We start from the raw sequence: 24,614 nt of genomic DNA on the forward strand, positions 1-24,614 counted from the left end.
TACCAGGCCACATGCCCTCAACATTGGGAGGGTGCTTTGGGGTATCCCCCCAAAACACCTTGTCCCCATGTTGATGAGGACAAGGGCCTCATCCCCACAACCCTGGCCGGTGGTTGTGGGGGTCTGCGGGCGGGGGGCTTATCGGAATCTGGAAGCCCCCTTTAACAAGGTGACCCCCAGATCCCGGCCCCCCCCCTGTGTGAAATGGTAAGGGGGTACATAAGTACCCCTACCATTTCACGAAAAAAGTGTCAAAAATGTTAAAAATGACAAGAGACAGTTTTTGACTAGGGATGAGCCGAACACCCCCCTGTTCGGTTCGCACCAGAACATGCGAACAGGAAAAAAGTTCGTTCGAACATGCGAACACCGTTAAAGTCTATGGGACACGAACATGAATAATCAAAAGTGCTAATTTTCAAGGCTTATATGCAAGTTATTGTCATAAAAAGTGTTTGGGGACCTGGGTCCTGCCCCAGGGGACATGGATCAATGCAAAAAAAAGTTTTAAAAACGGCCGTTTTTTCAGGAGCAGTGATTTTAATAATGCTTAAAGTCAAACAATAAAAGTGTAATATCCCTTTAAATTTCGTACCTGGGGGGTGTCTATAGTGTGCCTGTAAAGGGGCGCATGTTTCCTGTGTTTAGAACAGTCTGACAGCAAAATGACATTTTGAAGGAAAAAACTCATTTAAAACTACCCGCGGCTATTGCATTGCCGACAATACACATAGAAGTTCATTGATAAAAACGGCATGGGAATTCCCCAAAGGGGAACCCCGAACCAAAATTAAAAAAAAAAAATGACGTGGGGGTCCCCCTAAATTCCATACCAGGCCCTTCAGGTCTGGTATGGATATTAAGGGGAACCCCGGCCAAAATTTAAAAAAAAAATGACGTGGGGTTCCCCCTAAATTCCATACCAGACCCTTCAGGTCTGGTATGGATTTTAAGGGGAACCCCGCGCCAAAAAAAAAAAAAAAAACGGCGTGGGGTCCCCCCAAAAATCCATACCAGACCCTTATCCGAGCACGCAACCTGGCAGGCCGCAGGAAAAGAGGGCGGGACGAGAGTGCGGCCCCCCCTCCCTCCTGAACCGTACCAGGCCACATGCCCTCAACATTGGGAGGGTGCTTTGGGGTAGCCCCCCAAAACACCTTGTCCCCATGTTGATGAGGACAAGGGCCTCATCCCCACAACCCTGGCCGGTGGTTGTGGGGGTCTGCGGGCGGGGGGCTTATCGGAATCTGGAAGCCCCCTTTAACAAGGTGACCCCCAGATCCCGGCCCCCCCCCCTGTGTGAAATGGTAAGGGGGTACATAAGTACCCCTACCATTTCACGAAAAAAGTGTCAAAAATGTTAAAAATGACAAGAGACAGTTTTTGACAATTCCTTTATTTAAATGCTTCTTCTTTCTTCTATCTTGCTTCATCTTCTGGTTCTTCTGGCTTCTGACAGTTCCTAAATAACGGAGGGGGGCGGGGCCACCCGGTGACCCCGCCCCCCTCTGACGCACGGTGACTTGACGGGACTTCCCTGTGACGTCACGGGGAATGCCACAGGGAAGTCCCGTCAAGTCACCGTGCGTCAGAGGGGGGCGGGGTCACCGGGTGGCCCCGCCCCCCGTTATTTAAGAACTGTCAGACGAGGAGCGCCGTCACACAGCGGGAGCCTCCCTCCATGCCAGCATGGATTGCGGAGCGGCCCGGAGAAGAAAATGAAGAAGAAGAGAAGAAGAGAAGAAAAGAAGAAAAGAAGAAAAGAAGAAGAGAAGAAGAGAAGAGCGGGAGCCTCCCCCCCATGCCATGGGTGCGGAGCGGCCCGAGGAGAAGAAGACAGAAGACGCCGCGGAGGAGATGCTGGACGAGAACGCCGGAGGAAGAACCAGAAGAGCCAGAAGAACCAGAAGATGAAGCAAGATAGAAGAAAGAAGAAGCATTTAAATAAAGGAATTGTCGAACAGGGGGGTGTTCGGCTCATCCCTAGTCAAAAACTGTCTCTTGTCATTTTTAACATTTTTGACACTTTTTTCGTGAAATGGTAGGGGTACTTATGTACCCCCTTACCATTTCACACAGGGGGGGGCCGGGATCTGGGGGTCACCTTGTTAAAGGGGGCTTCCAGATTCCGATAAGCCCCCCGCCCGCAGACCCCCACAACCACCGGCCAGGGTTGTGGGGATGAGGCCCTTGTCCTCATCAACATGGGGACAAGGTGTTTTGGGGGGCTACCCCAAAGCACCCTCCCAATGTTGAGGGCATGTGGCCTGGTACGGTTCAGGAGGGAGGGGGGGCCGCACTCTTGTCCCCCCCTCTTTTCCTGCGGCCTGCCAGGTTGCGTGCTCGGATAAGGGTCTGGTATGGATTTTTGGGGGGACCCCACGCCGTTTTTTTTTTTTTTTTTTGGCGCGGGGTTCCCCTTAAAATCCATACCAGACCTGAAGGGTCTGGTATGGAATTTAGGGGGAACCCCACGTCATTTTTTTTTTTAAATTTTGGCCGGGGTTCCCCTTAATATCCATACCAGACCTGAAGGGCCTGGTATGGAATTTAGGGGGACCCCCACGTCATTTTTTTTTTTTAATTTTGGTTCGGGGTTCCCCTTTGGGGAATTCCCATGCCGTTTTTATCAATGAACTTCTATGTGTATTGTCGGCAATGCAATAGCCGCGGGTAGTTTTAAATGAGTTTTTTCCTTCAAAATGTCATTTTGCTGTCAGACTGTTCTAAACACAGGAAACATGCGCCCCTTTACAGGCACACTATAGACACCCCCCAGGTACGAAATTTAAAGGGATATTACACTTTTATTGATTGACTTTAAGTATTATTAAAATCACTGCTCCTGAAAAAACGGCCGTTTTTAAAACTTTTTTTTGCATTGATCCATGTCCCCTGGGGCAGGACCCAGGTCCCCAAACACTTTTTATGACAATAACTTGCATATTAGCCTTTAAAATTAGCACTTTTGATTTCTCCCATAGACTTTTAAAGGGTGTTCCGCGGCATTCGAATTTGCCGCGAACACCCCAAATTGTTCGCTGTTCGGTGAACTTGCGAACAGCCAATGTTCGAGTCGAACATGAGTTCGACTCGAACTCGAAGCTCATCCCTACTGGTGAGTGGCTGCACATTTAGAGCACGGGATTTCACTACCAAAAGAATTAAAAGCACGAACATCACATGAATTAATTTGTTCTGAGGAAAAAAAAGGACTTTTATATATACTTATTTGATTGCACATGTGCACTTTAATAGGATGAATCTGCATATATAGTTGATTACTCCAATTTACTTTTGTATTCCATCAACCCCACTCCCCTCTCCCCCCCCTTCCCCACCCCATCCCACTTTTTCCCCTCCCCAGGGTTGCACTGGCACAAATATTCCATACATTAAGAGCAATATGGCACATATGATTTAAATAGTAGCACAATTAATTTTTTTAGATTTTTTACTTCATGAATTGAATATAGCACATACACAGGATATCATAGAGTTTTGTAGAGGAACAGCGCCATACCCTTCTCTCAAACTAACCACTGTAGGAAAGTCTACTCAGCAACTGAACTATCTAAAAATTGGTTAATATTTGTTGTACAGAGAGAAGTCTTTGCCAAAGAGATCGATTGTATTCTCAACCAGAAACCGTTCCTAAAGACAGTGTTTTAAAGAAACTTGATCCAATCCTTGATGAAAATGACATGTTGAGAGTAGGAGGTCGTTTAAAAGAAGGCAGGTTAGAGTTCTCAGAGAAACATCCTTTAGTGATTCCTGGTCACCATCATATTGCCTACTTACTCATTCAACACTACCATGACCAAACTAAACACCAGGGTCGACTGTTTACTGAAGGAGCCTTACGAGCTGCTGGACTGTGGATAGTCAGAGCTAAGAGATGTGTGAGTAGGTTCCTCTTCAAGTGCGTTATCTGCCGAAAACTTTGTGGAATGTTACAGACACAAAATATGGCCAATTTAGCATCTGACAGACTTAGCATGGATCTGCCTTTCACTAACGTTGGACTTGATGTTTTTGGTCCCTGGTCTGTCGCCACCCAGTACACCAAAAGGGGGCACTCAAACAGTAAACGCTGGGCAGTCATATTCGTCTGCATGTCAATCTGAGCTGTCCACATTGAAGTGATTGAGTCAATGGACACTTCAAGATTCATTAATGCTCTGAGACGTTTCATTGCAAACAGAGGCCCAGTGAAACTCATTCGCTCTGACAGAGGGTCTAACTTTGTAGGAGCAGTAAAAGAACTTCAAATTCCTTCTAACTTGGACGTTCTCAGAGTAGAAAGATACTTGAGTGAACAAGACTGCATGTGGATCCTCACTCTTCTCACATGGGAGGTGTTTGGGAGAGGATGATAGGCATAGCCCACAGAATTCTTGATTCTATCTTCCTACAAGTAGGAACTGCAAGGCTTACTCACGAATGTTTAGTGACATTTATGGCAGAGGTTACAGCTATCATTAATGCCAGACCTTTGACATCAATTTCAAATGACTCTAAAGATCCAGTGGTCCTCACACCTGCCATGTTACTCATGTAAAAGACTTGTCTTGCCGATACTCCAGCTGGAGAGTTTTGTGAAAAGGACTTTTACAAACGTCAATGGAGACAAGTACAAACCCTTGCCAATACCTTCTGGAACCGGTGGAGGGAACAATATATATCTACTTTACAAGTAAGGAGAAAGTGCCGCACTGAAAAGCCTAATCTTAAACCTAGTGATGTTGTGCTCATGAAAGATTGCCAGACACTAAAGAATATGTGGCCTTTAGGTCTGGTCACCAAAGTACTGCCAAGCAAGGATAATCGTGTCCGTAAGGTCGAGGTCAAGATCTTTCAACAGAATGAGGCTAAAGTATTCTTAAGACCAGTGACCAAACTTATTATGTTGCTTTCTATGGAGGACTCTGTTAGTGACATCACTTGATGTCAGGCGGGGAGTGTTCTTCCCACCAGGTGTTTATGCTGATTATTTGCACCTGTATCGTTAAATTTACATGTAAAGTGTGTAATTTACTTAAGACAATCATAAGTGGTGTTCAGGCTCCATCTAGCATTCCTTTTTGTTATCGCTGCAGTTGTTCTGTTTTATTCGATTCACTGTATGTGTAGTTAAGGAAGTTGTTAGTAATCAGGGAATTCTGGGTAGAATCTTCACAGGAAGTGAAGCAGTCACCATTATTTGAGAAGCTACTCAGGAAGCAACACATGTATTTCTCAATCTATCGCCATCACCCCTTAGAGAACTTAAAAAGTAAGTTTTTATTATCACATCTTGTATTGTATATCGTCGTTTCTGCAATGTATGCTTTATTATATGCAATATTGTACTTATTGAGGTCTATTTCTGTTATTTTGTAGTTTCACCTGGCTTGTTATAATAAAACTGAGATCAAAGAAATATGTTATCTGAAGTTTATGGGACAAAAGGTTTAGCTATCTGCCCTAGAGACAGAACAATCTCCCCCACTCTAATGGTAAGTAACAGGGGCAATTTTGCAAAAAATGTCTGGGGGGAGGGATATGCATGCATTGGGGAAGCAACATTTAACATGTCTGTTGTTGTACGGGCTTTCCCTCCACTTTTACTCACATTAGATTGGTGCACTGCTTTTCCTTGCCTTTGGATTTAGTTATACATGCTTGTTCCTATCAAGTATGTCAGCTGCAAGAGCAGTGTTACCTGACATGCTACCGTTCCCCAAGATACCTGCTATTGACCTCATTTGGGTTATACTTAAACCCAAAAACTGCACTTTAAAGATGGGTAAAACCACCCTCACTATTTCTGTTAATGATCACCTTTTAGAGAGTGAGACTTTTGAGCAGTCTATACACTTTTTTGAGTTAGTGTTGTCACCCTATTAGAGTAAATACTATATGTTACTGGCAGGATCAGCGGGAAATATTGGCAATGCCCTAAAAAGAAAAGCTAATGCAGCCACTGCATCTAAGGACTGATTGACTGGAATATATTACATTTTATTGGTTTAGTAAATCTCTTTTTAATATATCACTTTTAATACCATTAATTTTCTGGTAGTTCAACATCACCTTTCTTTATTCTAAAGCTAAGTTTCTTGTATACATTGCTGTAATCAACACTGATGTGTTAGAAATAGACAGGAACAAATTAAAGTTGAAATTTAATTACAAGTCTATCTAGTACTAATTGGAACTTTAAAAAATGTTCACCCTTCTAATTCATTAATCAGCTTTGTGACTAGCATTAAATTAATAAATGGAATTAATAACCATATATTTAATGGATAGTTTTATATATTAGACAAGTTTTTCTATTGTGTGTTAACTTCAGTTCAAAATGGATTTTGACGATGTATTATTTATGTTGTCAATAACTGGCTGCAAACACTAAGGGTGTATTTATAAAAAAAAAGAACTTTTGAAGCAAATCACCCAGTACGTGTTCATTTTTTCTGTGAAAATTGGGCAATCAAACAAAAAAAACAAATGTTATTAGGTTATACACCGCTCCTTCACTGCTCCGAAGATGCTGCTAGCAGGACTTTTTTTCCCATCCTGCTAACGCACTGCTCCAGTGTGAAAGCTCTCGGGGCTTTCACACTGGAGAGACAGCAGCGGCTGTTTCGGGACGGTTTGCAGGTGCTATTATTAGCGCAAACCGCCCCAGTGTGAAAGGGGCCTAAGTATAATAGGAATTTTCTGTGATACTTAGTGCCATTTAGTGGCCAAATGCCATATTTCCATTTTAAATCACTGAAAATCATTTGACCAAGAGAGGAAATAGACTGAATAAATGTTTTGTCCCATTCACATAGAACAAATGTACATGCACTTTCACTGTGTGAACAGTTCTACATTTTTTTAAATAAATGTATCCCTAAGATGCATTTAGCAAACCTTTCGTAACAGACCATCAGGGTGTTGAAGAAGTTTGTATACTTAATAAGTCATTGTGCAAAAAATTTATGGGCCTACTTTGTTAATAATTAGTACAATAAAAATGAAGCAAAATAAAGTAGTACAACATTCAAATGATAGTATAACACAGAAAAAAATACAGAAGCTGCAGGCGCACCCATGAGATATTTGTCACAGCAAACATATATTGTAAACAATGTGCTGCACTACATAAACAAAATAAATGTCTTTCAATAAAGTCCAAGTGCAGATTAAATCCCAAGTGAAAGATGAAATGCAAAAATTCTTCTTTAAAACCAAAAAAAAGTGAAAACATGAAGAACCGAAGAACCTTCACCTAATGGGGCAGACTACCACCAAAGGAGTCAGATATATGCTTACCATTAGGGATGAGCCCGATGTTCGAGTTAAACGTAAGTTTGACTCGAACATCAGGTGTTCGCCTGTTCGCCGAACAGTGAACAATATGCGATGTTCGTGGCAAATTCGAAAGGCGCTGGAACACTGTTAAAGTCTATGGGACACTAACATGAAAAAAGCAAAAGTGCTAATTTTAAAGGCTTATATGCAAGTTATTGTCATAAAAAGGGTTTGTGGGGACCTGGGTCCTGCCCCAGGGGACATGAATCAATGCAAAATTAAAAAAAAAAAAATGCTTAAATTGAAACAATAAAAATGAAATATTCCTTTAAATATTGTGCCTGGGGGATGTTTATAGTATGCCTGTAAAGTGGCACATTTTTCCCGTGTTTAGAACAGTACCACACCAAAATGACATTTCTAAAGTAAAATTTGCTATCTAAAACTGATCGCAGCTGTAATGAATTGTCAGGTCTTGGCAATATAGATACTCATTGATACTCATTGAAAAAAATGGCATGGGATTCTCCCAGGCCATTACCAGGCCCTTTGGGTCTGGTATGAATATTAAGGGGAACCCTGAACCAAAATAAAAAAAAATTGTGTGGGGGTCCCCCTAAAATCCATACCAGAACCTTCAGGTCTGATATGGAAATTAAGGGGAACCCTGCACCAATTTTTTTTAAAAAATGGCATAGGGGTCACCCCCAAAATCCATACCAGACACTTATCTGAGCATGCAACCTGGCAGGCCGCAGGAAAAGAGGGGTTGGACGAGAGATCGCCCCCCCTCTGACCCCAAAACACCTTGTCCCCATGTTGATGGGGACAAGGGACTCATCCCCACAACCCTTGCCCGGTGGTTGTGGGGGTATGTGGGTGGGGGCTTATCAAAATCTGGGAGCCCCCTTTAACAAGGGGACCCCCAGATCCCAGCCTCCCCCCTATGTGAATTGGTAATGGGGTACCCCTACCATTTCACAAAAATGTGTCATAAATGGTAAAAAAGACAGCGAGACAAGAGACAGCTTGGGACAAGTCCTTTATTAAAAAATAAAAAAATAAAAATGTCCAGTGATGTCCATTCATCTTCTATCACGCCGCCTGACTGACCAAAAAAGAAAAGAAAAAAAAAGTTGCAACCGTTCCACCTCCATGGGGCTTTTTATTTATTTTTTTTTTTTCGGTCCATCGGGCGGCGTGATAGAAGATGAATGGACATCGCTGGACATTTTTATTTTTTTATTTTTTAATAAAGGACTTGCCCCAAGCTGTCTCTTTTGTTTACCATTTTTGACACATTTTTTGTGAAATGGTAGGGGTAAATGTACCCCATTACCAATTCAAATAGGAGGGGCCGGGATCTGGGAGTCCCGTTGTTAAAGGGGGCTTCCCTATTCAGATAAGCCCCCCGCCCGTATACCCGTACAACCACCAGGCAAGGGTTGTGGGGATGAGGCCCTTGTCCCTATCAACATGGGGACAAGGTGCTTTGGGGTCAGACCCCAAAGCACCCTCCCCATGTTGAGGGCATGTGGCCTGGTACAGTTCAGGAGGGGGGCGCTCTCTCGTCCCCCTCTTTTCCTGTGGCCTGCCAGGTTTTAATATTTTATTATTATTTTTTTTATTTGGTGCAGGGTTCCCCTTAATTTGCATATCAGACCTGAAGGACCTGGTATGGATTTTAGGGGAACCCCTACGCAATTTTTTTTTTTTAATTTTGGTTCGGGGTTCCCCTTAATATTCATTCCAGACCCAAAGGGCCTGGTAAAGGACTGGGGGGGAACCCATGCTCTTTTTTTCAATGAGTTTTATCTATATTGCCGAGACCTGACAATTCATTACAGCCGCAATCAGTTTTGAATGACAATTTTTCCATTACAAATGTCATTTTGCTGTGGTACTGTTCTAAACACAGGAAATATGTGCCACTTTATAGGCATACTATAGACACCTCCCAGGTATGATATTTAAAGGAATATTTCATTTTTATTGTTTTACATTAAAAGAATCACTTCTCCCGAAAAAACGGCCCGTTTTAGAAAAAAAATTTGCATTGAAACATGCCCCCTGGGGCAGGACCCAGGTCCCCAAACACTTTTTATGGCAATAACTTGCATATAAGCCTTTAATGTTCATGTTCGTGTCCCATAGACTTTAATGCTGTTCGTGTGTTCTTCTGAATTTTTTGCCTGTTCGGTATGTTCTGCTGTGAACTGAATCGGGGGTTGTTCGGATCATCCCTACTTACCATGTGACAAGGACCTTTTAAATAAAGAAAGGTCAAACAGGCTATTGGAGCATATCCCCATACAATATCTGCATTCTTTCAAGCAGCTTTTGAATGGACGTCCAATACTCCCACAGGAACATATAGAGAAGAAAGCACTAGACAATGTATATAAAGTGATCAGCGCAATTTCTCAACATGAAAAATAAGTGAGTATTGGAAAAAAAAAAAAAAAAAATATATATATATATATATATATATATATATATATATATATATATGAACATTCGATGTTGAAAAGTGACAAACTCGTAAATGTCACCACTGGTAAAGTGCAAAGTGGTTAAAGTAAAAAGTCCAAAACGTTCATCCAAAATTGAGAGAATAAATAGTCCTTCAAAACTAATCCACCAAAAATAGGTTATGCTAAAACTTCATACAACTGCTCAGTGTTCACAGAACTATCACCTCCATAAAATGTTGAATCAGCCTTAAGGATAACTCTGGTGATAGTAATTCCCCACTTCCGGACTCCCGTCTATTGGCTCTCGATATTTCACTCACTAGATAATGTAAAACCTTCTAAAATGCTGTTTTATTATGATAAAATGCCACTCACATGGAATAAAATATGATATGCATATCACAGTAACAAACCCGGCAGGTCACTTTCAGTATACGCAATGACATAGGCACACTGCTCCGTCCTACGCATTTCATCACCAAAGGACTTTTTCTGGGGCACCGCCATGGGGACAAGGTTCAAACTAAGCTTTCTCTAACCTGTATGTAGGCTTTTTTGATGAACGTTATTTCTTCAACAATGTGGAGCTTAACGTGAACCTTGTCCATAACTATAGATTTATAAATTATGTTATTTGTGTTTGGAAAGGTGATCCATCATACATTTATAATTTTGTTTCTCATTTGAATGGAAATTACTAGAGTCTATGTTTTACAGTGAGCTATAATGATATTACAATTGAGTTTTGGAATGTCATCTTAAGAGGCAACCCAAGTGAGAGAATATCCACAAATGCATATTTCAAAATTGTTGATACTAATATGTACTTGCAAGTTCATAGAGAACATTATAAACTATTGAAAGCAAACATTCTTTTTGGACAGCATGAGTGCATCCAAATGAATTGCACAGGCAATGTTGAATTTGAGAAAGAGGCTCAAATTCTAAAGCAGAGACTTTTGGCTAGACAATATCCTAAAGTTTGAGTAGAGAGAGCTTTTAATAACATCTTACTGAGGATCATTGTTTAATTCCAAGTGATCAAAAGAAGGATAATAAAAAGATGAATATTCAGAAAATACTTATTACAGGGTACAATTCTCAACCACCTGTAGCATTTGCTACTCCATGATCCCTTTTTGAAGATTATCATTCCCAAAAAAACTCACTTTGTATTCAGGGAAAAAAAGCATACTTAGTCAAAAGTCAAAACAAACTCCCCCTACATAAGAAGCTCAGCACAATGATATTCACTCACATCATAAAAAAAAAGTGCAGTCTACCTAACCCAGTGATGAATTTTATATGAATTCAAAACTCGTAAATAGTGCAGTATAGCAAACAATGTGGAGGAAAATCAAAGCATAATGATAGTGATTGCTACAAAACAAATCCCCATCTGTGAAAATGTGGACAAAAGAGAAAGGTCTGGTGTCACCAGTGACACATCTCCATCCCAGAAATATGCAACAAAAGAGAAATTTGCCCTGGGACTTTGAGTGAGATGAGCACATTTGGGCCAATAAGCATAGCAGCAGTAAATATAGTATAAAGGTTTATTCAAATAGAGATAATACATGCATGAATAGCATACACAAACTCAAAGCTGTAAAAGATACATATAAATAGTAGTGCATGGATAACATAACAGTCATATAACACACAGGCATCTGGTGTATCTGACACATTTCGCAAGACACAGCTTGCTTGTTCAGGGGTGGATGCGTGTGAAATGTACTTACGATAGAAAAATACAAGTTGGGTGCATGGCATAATATTGATTGTATAAACACATGGTAAGAGGGGCCTTGGTACAAGGGACCCCATACTCACCACTAGGCAAGATCAGAACACTGAATGTTAAATTACCAGAGGGCGGCAGCGACAAGTGTCTCGCCCGGGAGCTGAGCAGGCAAAGGCAAGCAAGACCCCACCAAGGGCCAACCGGAAGGTGAGCGTGGCACGGATGGAAAATATGTGTCCCTAGAGGTCTCACATTGTCCATAGGGGATATCAGCTATAAACATAAGTATGTGTATCAGAATTGTCTAGAGTAACAGAGTAAGTATAAGTAAATAATAACATATATGTATAGATTAAACAACCTAAGCTAATGATGGTAGGGACATGGAAGAGTGGTGAAAAGATACAAAAAACTGGCAAAGGTGACAGTGAAAGAAATTCACTGTCACTTTTGCATTTGACATTTGAAAGACATACTCACCTAGTGGTAAGTATGGGGTCCCTTGTACCCCTCTTACCACATGGTTATGCAATCAATATTATGCCATACACCCAACTCAAAGTCCCAGGATGAATTTCTCTTTTGTTGCATCTGTGAAAATGAATCAGTCTCACATCCTCCAACAAAATAACAAAAATGAACATAAGCGGATTCCGCAATCCTTCTTCCTTTTTTTTCCACCTCAGCGAAATTTTCTGAGACACATTATTTCAGCTTTGAAGTTCAATTTTGTCCCATCTCATATTCACATCATAGTGGCTTGTTCAAGATTATCTTTATTAGTTATTTAAATATTTAATTTATTTTACTTAAAAAGAAAAAACAAAAAAATATGGAACTACTCTTACTACCTTACCTATTGCTTTTCTCTCTTTCTCTCTTCCCTTTTTCCCACCCCCTCCCCTCCCCTCCCCTTCCCTTCTATCTGGTTTGTTTCTTCCTAGGTCCCTTAAATTTCTAACTCACAGCCCTTCTCCTTCTTTCCTCTTTTCCAGATATATATCCGAGGCTTTAAAGCGTTTCCAACCTTCCCAGGTACTGATATACTTCTTATGTTGTCCTCTATCCCTACTACTCAAAAGGTCAATTTTACAATAGTAATCTATTTGTTCATACCACTCTCTTATATCTGGTTTTTCACTTTTTAACCTTTTTTTTGGGATCAAACCCTTTGTGGCATTCAGGAGTTTTGGGACCATTGTTCTCTTTTTAGGATTTTGTAATCATGAAATAAGCAAGTCCATATATTTTGTTCTATTTTCTCACTCGTTATCTCCTTTATATTATTCACTATTTCTTGCCAATACTCCTTTATTCTTGGACACTCCCACCATATATGCATCATCGTTGCTCTTTGGTTGCATTTTCTCCAACACAAAGGTGTTCTCTCTTGTTGTTATCTATGGGTTCTCACTGGGGTTCAGGTACCATCTTGCTAAAAATGTATAATTCATTTCAATGGTGTTCATATCCCAGGCATTATTATATCCCATTCCTATCATCTTTTCCACTTGCTGATATTCTAGTTTTAATTTCAATTCTTTTCGATGTAAGCAGGTCTTCCTTGTCCTTCTAGGTCTGTCAATATTCCATAGATTTTTGATATTCCATTTTTCAGTGGCGTTTGGGTAAAGCAAAGTTTTTCCAATGGGCTTAATTTCTCTTCTTCTCTAATTGGATGTGGTAATGTATTTACTAAGTGTCTTAATTGATAGAATTTCCATTCACTTATCTTCCACCCATTGAATTCTCCTAGTTCTAATCGTATTTTTATCCTACCTTTTGTGATAATATCTTTCAATTGTGGGTTTCTTGTCTCGTGTCCGGCGAATATCTCCTTCCCCGGTATAAAAAAATTTGTTCCCATGAGGGCCATTAACAGTGAGTTATATGTCCATTCATTTTTCGCGTGTACTGTGTCCCAAATTTACAAACATTTTTAGTTATTTCGTTATTATTATTATAATTATTCTAAACTTTCGTGGTATCCATATGTTTTTGTGCAATGTGGTTTTACTTATTGTGTTGTCCACCTCCACCAACTTTGTTTCACTGTTTCCATTTGTCCACTCAATCATTCATGACAGAACTATTGCTTTATAGTATTGATTTATGTGTGGTGTTGCTAATCCTCCGTGTTCCCTTTTCCTCGTGATTTGTGCAAATTTCATTCTCGCCTTTTTATTTTGCCAGATGTATTTTATCAATATTGTTTTATTATCTTGAAAAAACTCTGTGGAATCCCAATTGGCAACATCTGAAATTTGTATATTAAATTTGGTAGTATCATCATTTTGAACATATTTATTCTTCCAATCCATGATATTGGTTGTATACTTCATTTTTTTATTTCTTCCTTGATCTCATTAATTAATGGAATATAATTTGCCGGACATATTTTTTTGACCGTTGATGTTAGTTTAATTCCAAGGTATTTTAGTTCTTCTTTTACCCATGTAAATGGGAATTCTTTTTGGAGGGTCTGGGCTTCCCTTTTTTCTAATCCAATATTAAATATTTCTGTTTTTATCAGATTTATTTTAAAATTTGAGAGTTCCCCGTATTCTTTCACCTCTTTGATTATATTTGGCAGGGTTGTTGGTTACAAACATCAGAATATCATCCGCGCATGCCGCAATTTTGTGCTCTTTTTCTCCAACTCTCACCCCTCCTACGTCTTGATTATTTCGGAGTGCCACCAAGAATGGTTCCATTGCCAATACATATAACAGTGGGGAGAGTGGACATCCTTGCCGTGTTTGACCTTTACCATTGCTGTTGGGCCATTATATAAGTTTTTTATCCACTTCATAATTTTTGGTCCCAATCCCAAATGCCGCAACGTGTCCATCATAAATCCCCAGTCTACCCTATCAATTGCTTTCTCTGCATCTATTGACAGGAGTAGATCTGGGTATTCACTTGATTTCCCCTTACGTAACATCAAAATTGTTTTTAGACTATTGTCCCTTCCTTCTCTGCCTGGCACGAATCCAGTCTGGTTGAGATTTTTACAAAGTGGTATTAATTTTTTTAATCTATTAGCTAAGATTTTTGCATAAAGTTTTGTATCAGCATTTAATAAAGCAATAGGCCTATAGCTCGAACAACTGGTTTTATCTTTCCCCTCTTTGGGTATGATTGTAATGTAGGCTAATAATGATTCTTGTATTACTTCTTCTTCTCCTATGTTATTCAAATATTCATGTATCTTAGGGATCAGTTGTTCTTGAAATTTTTTATAGTATTTGATCGTGAACCCATCTGGTCCTGGGCTTTTTCCTACTGGAATTTCTTTTATGGCCAGTTTGATCTCCTCTTGCGTTATTTTTTTGTCCCAGTTCTTTTAATTTCTCAAGTTGTATTTTTGGTAGATTTGCTTTTTTTAGATAGTCTTGTATCTTCTTTTTTCTAATTTCTTCTTCTAGTTGTGTTTCCTGTTTTTTTATCGTGTATAATGAGCTGAAATATTGTTGAAAGGCTATTGCAATATCCAGTGTCTTATTTACTAGTTCTCCTTTTTCATTTTTGATCTTCTCAATGTAATTTAGAGACTTCTTTTTACTTATCATATTTGCGAGATATTTTGCTGGCTTATTACCCCATTTAAATCTCTGTAATACTCTGTTAAACTCCCTCCTCTCGTCTTGTTCCATCCACTCCTTTAATTGTTCTCTTTTTAGGATTAGAGTCCGATACATTTCCTTTTCTAATTGCTTTTTATGCCTTTGATCCAGTTCATGTATTTCCTTTATGCCCCGTACACACAATCGGACATTGATCAGACATTCCGACAACAAAATCCTAGGATTTTTTCCGACGCGTGTTGGCTCAAACTTGTTTTGTGTACACACGGTCGCACAAAGTTGTCGGAATTTCCGATTGCCAACAACGCGGTGACATCAAGCACGTACGACGAGACTAGAAAAGGCCAGTTCAGAACCAAGCGCGGCACCCTTTGGGCTCCTTTTGCTAATCTCATGTTAGTAAAAGTTTGGTGAGAGACAATTTGCGCTTTTTCAGACTCGTAGCTTTCAGGTCATTTTCTGTGGTTCAGTTTGTGCTTGTGGGTTTGTATCTGCTCTTCAGTGCATGCAAGCAAGTTCCGCGTGACTTTAATTAGTCATTGTGTTCTTGTTCGTTCGTTACTGTTTTTCAGGTCGCTCTTCACAGGCCTTGCTGTTCTTCAGTGCGTTCTGTTACTCTGTTCTGAGCAGTCTACCGTTTTCTAGCCATGTTGAGTATACGTATTCCTCGTAGAGTTTGTGCTGTGTGGGGGCTTGGTGTTGGGGTCCTGACCTTGACACAAGTCCAGTCCATGAACAGGGTGGGGAGGAGTTCATGGACCAAGAATTGGTTGCTTCAGCGTGACCAGTTCGCTCATATGCCTTTGCTCCGTGAGATCCGTTAGAATAATCCTGATGATTTCAGGAACTTTCTCAGGATGACGGACCCCGTATTTCACCGTTTGTTGGCTTCGCTCACCCCCTATATCAGCAGGCAGGATACCTGCATGAGGCAAGCCATCACTCCGGAGCAGAGGCTCGTCTATACCCTGCGGTACTTGGTAACAGGGAGAAGCCTGCAGGACTTGAAGTTCTCGACAGGCATCTCCCCCCAGGCTCTGGGTATCATTATCCCAGAGACCTATTCTGCCATCATCCAGGTCCTGCAGAAGGAGTATATGAAGGTAAGATTTTTATCCTTTAATATCACATTTTATTGTATATAATGTTTGCTAATGTAATGTATTTCTTTCCTCATTCCCTAATTACCATGATTGTAATATGCTGTGAATGTCCCCTTTGTCCTCATGCATGCTGGATTTTTCTGTAATTATTTTTGTTGTCCTTCATACATATTTGCCTTCACTAACCTCCCCAGCATGCTCTCCTGCCCCTATATTTACCTCATGTAGTCACTTAACAATGTATTTTATCAGCTCCATAGTAGTGTTTTACCCCAAACACCCCCTAAAATGTTTTGAAATGTGATTTGTGCTTTAAATTCAGGCAGAGTGCCAGAGGCTTTTTTTGTGGTGTCCCCAAATCATTTTTATTAACCCTCCCTCCCACCCAACTGCTAAGTCAGCTGATCCCAATTCTCTATCTATCCTCAATCATCTATCTGCTGACTTTGCCAAACCCATACACACTATACCCATCTCTTTTGTGGTCAGATGTATGGATGAATTACCCAAAGCATGTAGTGCAAGGGCCAGCCTGTATACTTTCAAATGGTACTGTTGAAAGTTTTTGTATCCTATTATTATCTTGATAGGTAATAGCAGAATGTCCAAATGTGCTCAAATGTGTACAGTGTGTATTTATATCTTTGTATTATGACACTTCTTACCTGACCAGTGAGCTGCCAATAGTGTAACTAAGGAGGGGCTGTTCCAAGTAATACCCTGTATTTAGGAATTCATCTCTCAATGAAGTGGAGAGGGTTACCTGTCCAAGATTCCCCCCCTATAATGTTAGAAATGGCCCATGAGAGGGGGGGGATATGATAGGTGTACCTTATACTTTGGTGTTGTAAAATTCCCCTTAATAAATGTTATCTGGATGTTGGCCAAGAATGTTTGTGTCTAATCTGCTTGCCATGTTTATGTGCAAAAATAGTAATTTTTTTTTGTTTTCCTCTACAGTTTCCTTCCACGCCACAGGAATGGCAGACTGTGGACTCCCACTTTGCCCAGCGGTAGGACTTTCCTAACTGCGGAGGGGCAATTGATGGGAAACACATCCACATTGTCCAACCACCCAACTCAGGGTCACACTATTATAATTACAAGGGGTTCAATAGTATTGTGATGTTGGCGGTGGTGTCGGCTAATTACGACTTCTTGTATGTGGACGTGGGGAATAATGGCCGGATGTCCGATGGTGGAGTCATCGCCCAGACAGAGTTTTACAGGCATCTCCAGAATGGCAGCTTGGACTTGCCACCTCCAGAAGACAATGTGGAAGGACTCCCATTCGTCTTCATTGCGGATGAAGCATTTGCACTGGGGGACCATCTTATGCGGCCATTCCCGATGAGGACCCTCACCCCGGAACAGAGGTTTTTTAATTACCGGCTGGCCAGAGCCAGAAGAGTGGTGGAGAACACATTTGGAATCATGGCCAGCCGGTTCCGCCTATTTCTGACACCCATCCATATGGCAGAGTATAAACTTAATCATATAATCCTGGCGTGTTGTGTTCTACATAACTTTTTACGCCAACATTCTGCCAACTATGCTGGCTCAGTTGGGCCTGAGGCCGGAATTCTACATGAAACAACCCTGACGGCGCTTGAAAGTGGCCGTCCTGGCTTGCCCTCCCTGAGTGCCCGTGATGTCCGGTTAAGATACCTTGAGTTCTTTGCGGGTAGGGGGGCCATCAATATGCCATACAATTTGTGAAGCCTTTATCAAATAAAAAAAAAAGCTAATCTTTGGTGACATTTACTGTTTGTGTTTGTTTTAGCTGACCCTGACAGCAATGTGGGTAGTCCTGAAAATGGCGTGATTGTGTAACCTTATACAAAGCACTGTTGGGTGTTATTTACTAAAGGCGTAGACACTTTGCACTACAAGTGCACTTGAAACTGCACTGAAACTGCACTTGTAGTGCAAAGAGGATTTGTCCTTAGGAAATAACCCCCATTTTTACAGAAAACAGCAATTACATCACCACAAAAGTGTTGTAGCGTTGAGACAATAATCCACACATTCTTGATTAACAATCTTTTTAATACCTGCACAATCACATGTGCATTTAGAAAAGGTTTTTAAAACAAACCAACATGTTTGTTGTATAATAATTTTTGGGGTGGCATTATCAAAAATAGAAATGTCCATTTAAGATAAAACAGGCATGGGTAAAACCAACAAGAAAGACAAAAATCTTGAACTTACAAAGTTCACATATGGTAAAACTTGAAGGCAATATCAGACATGAGTATTTAGGAACTGTGTTTGATATTGCGTTCAGATGGGGTGAAGTCACCCCTTGAAAAGCCAAATTTGGAAGATGCACACCAATTTACGAATGTCAACATGTGCTAGCTGCCATCACGGGGGATCAAGGGACGTGTTCTGAGGGAGCAATCCCTTCCTCACAGCTACTTTATTATTGAGGAAGGTGTTGCACCCCCAAAACGCGTCCATTGATCTCCCGTGATGGCAGATAGCACATGTTGTGCATCCTCCAAATTTGGCTTTTCTAAACATCGCTAAAACATTTTTAAGATTGTAGCGTACAAAAAAACAAAGTGATTTTGCGGGGTTTTAAATTCGCCCCAAAACATCAATGATGTTATTATTTTTTTGAATAACATCATTGATTTTTTTCTTGAGGTTTTCCAATTCTAAATTACACCCCATGATCTCCCCGATCAGGATCTGGGCACTTTCTGATGTGAAAGGACCTGGATCCACAACATCACAATCACCTAAAAAGAGAGAAACCAAACAAAAACAGGTATCAAAAATATGCCGGCATCCATCTCTTACCTGAGCCTGTGGTCGCAGACACTCACCTGTTGTGGTGTCAATTTCCACCACATCTTCTTCCTCCTCCTGCTCAGCTTGGGTTGGGGGTATTTCCCCTTCTTCCCGAGGTGGGGAGTTTATGGTCTCCTCGGATGAGGGGTGTCCTCCGAGTCTTTTCTCCCCTATGTAAAACAAAAATGGTATAATTAGCACACAGATATTTGATGGCCAAAATATAAAGATGAAACATTGCTTGGAAGTGGGGTACAATTGTCTATTTGGGCAGAGTTCCAAGATGTAGCATTTTTATTGTCCGTTGTCAAGCTTCAATACTTGACCTGTTTTGTACAAGCTTCCCAGATGGAGACCCCCCTATAGTATACACTGGAGCACCTGTGTGGGCCCCCCAATAAAAAGGGTGTTCTTGTGTCCCACACTAGTGCTCCAGCGTCCAGATGTGAAAACAGCTGCTGAGTGTCCTCTCCTTACACAGAATCTAGTTTGCATTTCATTCTAGTAACAAACCCATCTACACAACCAAATATTTTTCATACAAGTAGGCCCTAAAAAATGTTGGCAAATGCATATGGCCTAAACAATGGTGTTTTATAGGCCGAAAGAAAAATGTTTGATACAAACGAATAATGGGCCCATGAACATTAAATTTGCCATTTTAAACTGTACAACACTTAAGAAAAGCATATGGAGCAGCACGAACGTAATAAAGACAATAAGAATAGGAACACAGCACAACTACTTACTTTTTTGCAGCACTCTCCGGATCTTTCTGTACTGCTCGGGCTCTCTTAATTTCAAGTCCGACCACCGCTTCCTGAGCTGATCTTTCGATCGACGTACCCCGAAATTCCGGTGCAGACTCTTGATCACTTTCGCCATTATCTTGGCCTTTCTGATATTGGGGTTGGGGTAAGGTCCATACTTTCCATCATAGTCAGCCTTCTTCAGGATGTCCACCATCTCCAACATCTCCCCAAAGGACATATTTGTGGCCTTAAATCGTCTCCTTCTGGATTGGGACGTTTCCGGATCTGGGCTTTCCTCCTCCTCGTTGCTATAATTAACACGCACCTGCTCTGACTCCGCCATGTGCTCTTCACCCACTGTGCCGAACGAAAAGGGGCGGGGAATAGACTAGAAAAAATGTCAGGGGCGAGCGGAGTTACACGCATGCGCAGTGTGTATAAAGCGTAACACGCGTGCGTATTACGTACGATCTGTGAGCGGAGGAAGGAGCATTGGAGGCACCGATCATAATAACGAAGGTAAGAGACAAACTTGGGCCTATACTGCTTCTAGATTGAGGCCTATATTGTAACAAGATTAGGAGAGTTTTGCCTGACATTAGGGTTTGTCTTGTGTTGTGTCTTGCAGTTAAAATGGATATCTTGAATGATACAGACTTCATGGCAATCTTCATTGACATGTTCAGGGAGCTGCCTTGTCTGTGGGAGATCAACCACCCACATTATAGGAACCAAACAAAGAGGAAGGCAGCGCTGATTCAATTGTTGGAAATTGTGAAGCAGGTGATCCCCACGGCAGACATCACATATTTGAAGATCCTAATTGGTGGCCTGAGGAGCACATATGTAAGGGAGCGCCAGAAAGTCCAGGATTCGCAGAGATCCGGAGCAGCAGATGACATCTATGTCCCCAGGATGTGGTACTATGACAGGCTGCATTTTCTGGCAGGCCAGACTGAACCCAGGCCATCACTCTCCAGTCTTCCTTCCACGCTTCCTTCCCCCCAGCTGAGGCTTCTGACGCCCAACCTGGGCCTTCCAGGCAACAACATGTGGAGGAGCCCAGATTGAGCCAGGTATAGCATTCCTCTAAATAGTTCAGGTTGTCCAATCAATGATGTTAACTAGATGTTAGTTTGGAGTACTAATTTATGATTGTGATTGATGATGCAAAACATTAAACCATGTCCCTTTTTCATACACAGGGAAGTCTCAGCCAAGAGGTGGCCGGGCCGAGCAAGCTGCCTGATATGCCGGTCCCTCCCCTACACCTGCAAAGAGAAAGTGGCAGGAGGAGGAGTACCCTAGAGGAGGCTGCCATAGGCCTCTTTTGGAAGGCTACAGAGGCCCTGGGAGCACCACACACTGTGGAGGAGGACTTTGCTGGCATAATTGCCTGTAAAATGCAACGGATGGAGGAGGGCCAACAACTCATGTGTGAGTCCTTAATTTTGGAGGCTCTCAATAAGGGGTTGAGGGCCCAAATAACATCTGATACCCACCTTTGTGACCTCACACATGGTCCTCCTCCTCCTCCAGGTCCTCCTCCTCCTTCTCCTCCAGGTCCTACTAGTCCTCCTCCTCCTCCAGGTCCTACTCCTCCTCCTGCCACATCTCCAACAGCAGAGCCACAGCCAGGAAGGAAGCATGGAAGGAAGACCAGAAAGTGATGGCCATGGGTTCAGTCTGGTCGGCCAAAAGATGCAGCCTCTTGTGGTACCACAGCCTGGGGACACAGATGTCATCTGCTGCTTTCCGGATCTCTGGGACTTCTGGACCAGACTGCATATGGACTCCTCAGGCCACCAATTTTGATGTTCAAGAATTGATGTCTGCCCTGGGGGTCCAAGGCTTGCTAATTTCTCCTGTTTATCCAGCGTTGCCTCCCTCTTTGTTTGGTTCTGAGCCCTTAATAAAGGATTTTTTGTTTCAATTATACTTGCCTATGTGTGTTTTCCTTCTAAAAGGACAGTTTGTTCATGAGGATTCAGGTACATTTCAAAATACAATGTGAAATTAACAAGGGACACCAACAGAAACCAATCTCCTTGAGATTAAATAATACAAGATAATAATGGTGTTGTGGTAACTTGACACACAAAACACACACAAAAATATTCTTGAGTAAAACTAAAAATAAAATAACACAAAGATCAGCCTTTGAAAAAATACAAACCTAAAATAAAAAATAAATCTGCCTTTAAAAAAAAAAAAAAAAAAAACAACACAAACATATTTTTGTCAGATGTGACAAATCAAAATATATTAAGGGAATCCCGATAAATAATAAAGAAAGAAGTTGGTGAGAAGTCTGTGTGAATTATGAGCAGCAAAACGACTTAATTCTTCTCACATTATAGAGAAGAAGAGAGTGCGCTGTATTAAAACATTTTCTACATTGCACCGTGACGAAAGTGCTGTATCCATTGCGAACGCTAAGTTTACCAGACCGAGCTGTTCCATGTTGGAATTTCTTCTGAGCATGCCTGGCACTTTGTGCGTCGGAACAGGCCACACACGGTCGGAATTGACGCGATCGGATTTTGTTGTCGGAAAATTTTATAGCCTGCTCTCAAACTTTGTGTGTCGGAAAATCCGATGGAAAATGTCCGATGGAGCCCACACACGGTCGGAATTTCCGACAACACGCTCCGATCGGACATTTTCCATCGGAAAATCCGACCGTGTGTACGGGGCATTATAGTTCTCATCATATTTTTTCTTCTTTCCTTCTCTCTTCCTGCTCCGATAGATATTAATTTACCCCTGATGACGGTCTTGTGTGCCTCCCAGATAGTTGCTTTCGACAGTTCTGGGGTATCGTTCTCCTGAAAATATTTTTTGATCTCTTCTGTTATCGTTTTTTTCGTTTCCCTATCTTCAATTATATCTTCATTTATTCTCCATGTACCTTTCCCAAAGGATTCTCCTTGTAATTTAATTTTCAACATTACTGGGGAATGATCTGAAGCTGTTATTATTCCTATTTTTGTTTCTGTTGTTTCCTCCAAGTTTCTGTGTTCTACCATGACATAGTCTAACCTGGAATACGTTCCATGTACAGTTGAATAAAAAGTGTAGTCTTTTGTACTTGGATGTTGTATTCGCCATGGATCTACTAGTTGATATTCATATAGTTTTTTTTTTTTAACTTCCTCAGTTGTCTTATTTCTCTGTCTATTGCATTTGAAGTACTGTCTAATCTGTGATCCATGGAGGAATTGAAGTCTCCTGCCAGTATTAATTTACCTTGTTTAAATTCCATTAGATCTTTTAATATTTCCATCAAATATTTTTTAGGGTTTGTATTGGGGCAGTATACATTAGCAAGTGTGTACTTTATACCCTATATGGATCCTATAAGGAAGAGGAAGCGTCCTTCTGGGTCAACTTTTCTCTGTTCTATTATAAAACGAATGTTTTTCCCCACTCCAATAGCCACTCCTTTAGCCCTTTTTATTGGCGAATCTCCATAGAACCATGTTGGGATATTTCTTGAGTATATTTTAATATTTGAGTTTGGCTAATATGAAGAAATAATCCTGAAGAAATATTATTTCAGCCTTACTTCTTTCCAATTCTCATTATGTATGTCGCATTATGTTTCTCTTCCCTGGTGAGTTTAATCCTCGGACATTATATGACAACATTTTTACACTGTTCGTATCTTCCATTCCTTTCTAATCCCCACGTGTCTTCCCAGGGCCCCTCCCCCCGGTCCAAACAGAGGACCGGGAGGGGGGCCCCCCAGGTAGACACGCGTGGGTACCTTAACTTTATTCCAGGGCAATGGGACACTGTATCCACTTATGCAAACAAACCTCCTCCCTCCCTTCCCCTTCCTCGTCTCCCCTTTTTTCCCTCCCCTTTCCTCCCCCCCACCCCAACGCCCTCTTTGTTGTTGATAATTTGACCTCATGGTCTCTAGAGCAGAAGACAATTTTATTTTGTGGGGCACACCCTCTGCTCTCCTTTGACCGAGGTGGAAATCTATTAGGCGCGCTGGGTCCGCCTCTCTTGTGTTAAGAAAGGGTGACCCCCTGAACAAACTGTAAATCCCGACCTCTCCTCTCCGCCTCCACCATGTTTTCCTTTTCTTCTTTCTTTCCTTTCCTTCTTCCCCCTTCCCCTTCTTTCTTTCTTTTCTCTTTTCCTTCCCCTTTCCCCCTGTCCCACTCCTCCCTCTCCCACCTCCACCCTTCTCCCCTCCCCCTCTAAGTATTAATGAATCTTATCATTTTTAGTCTATTACTCTGTTTTCTTAAGCTCAAGTTCCATTCAGCTTCAGTTTATGACGTTATTTCATGTACTCTGTTTCTTGAGCTCAGTTGCCATTGTGTTTCATCTTGTGTCATTAGTTGTTCTTGTCTAGGACTTACGTCTCTAGGATTTTCTGGTAATGGGATTTCTAGTTTATTACAAAAATCCGGAATCTCTTCTATAAATCTTAGTCTAGCACTTCTTCCATTTCTCCTAGCGATCAAGCATGCAGGGAAACCCCAGTTGCAATTGTAACCAATTTGAGGGATCGTCTGGTGCATTCGGAGTATAATAGACCCAAAAACGTAATTGGCTGACCGATCTTCCACCTCTTAAGGGCATGTACCCCTGTGGTAGATGTCATGTGTGTAGATATGTGGATCGAACGGATGTGTTCGCCAGCTCCGACGGTAAAAGACAGTTTAGAATTAACAGTTTTATAAACTGCACAACCACACGGGTAATTTACATGATAACTTGCCCGTGTGGTCTCATTTATGTTGGTAAAACTAAAAGAGAATTAAGAATCAGAGCTGGCGAGCACATCCAGAGCATCCTTAATAAGGATGACGATCGACCTTTATCTTTGCATTTTCTTGAAAAACATG

The sequence above is a fragment of the Aquarana catesbeiana genome, linkage group LG04, assembly GCF_042186555.1.
Source record: "Aquarana catesbeiana isolate 2022-GZ linkage group LG04, ASM4218655v1, whole genome shotgun sequence".
NCBI classification, from domain to species: domain Eukaryota; kingdom Metazoa; phylum Chordata; class Amphibia; order Anura; family Ranidae; genus Aquarana; species Aquarana catesbeiana.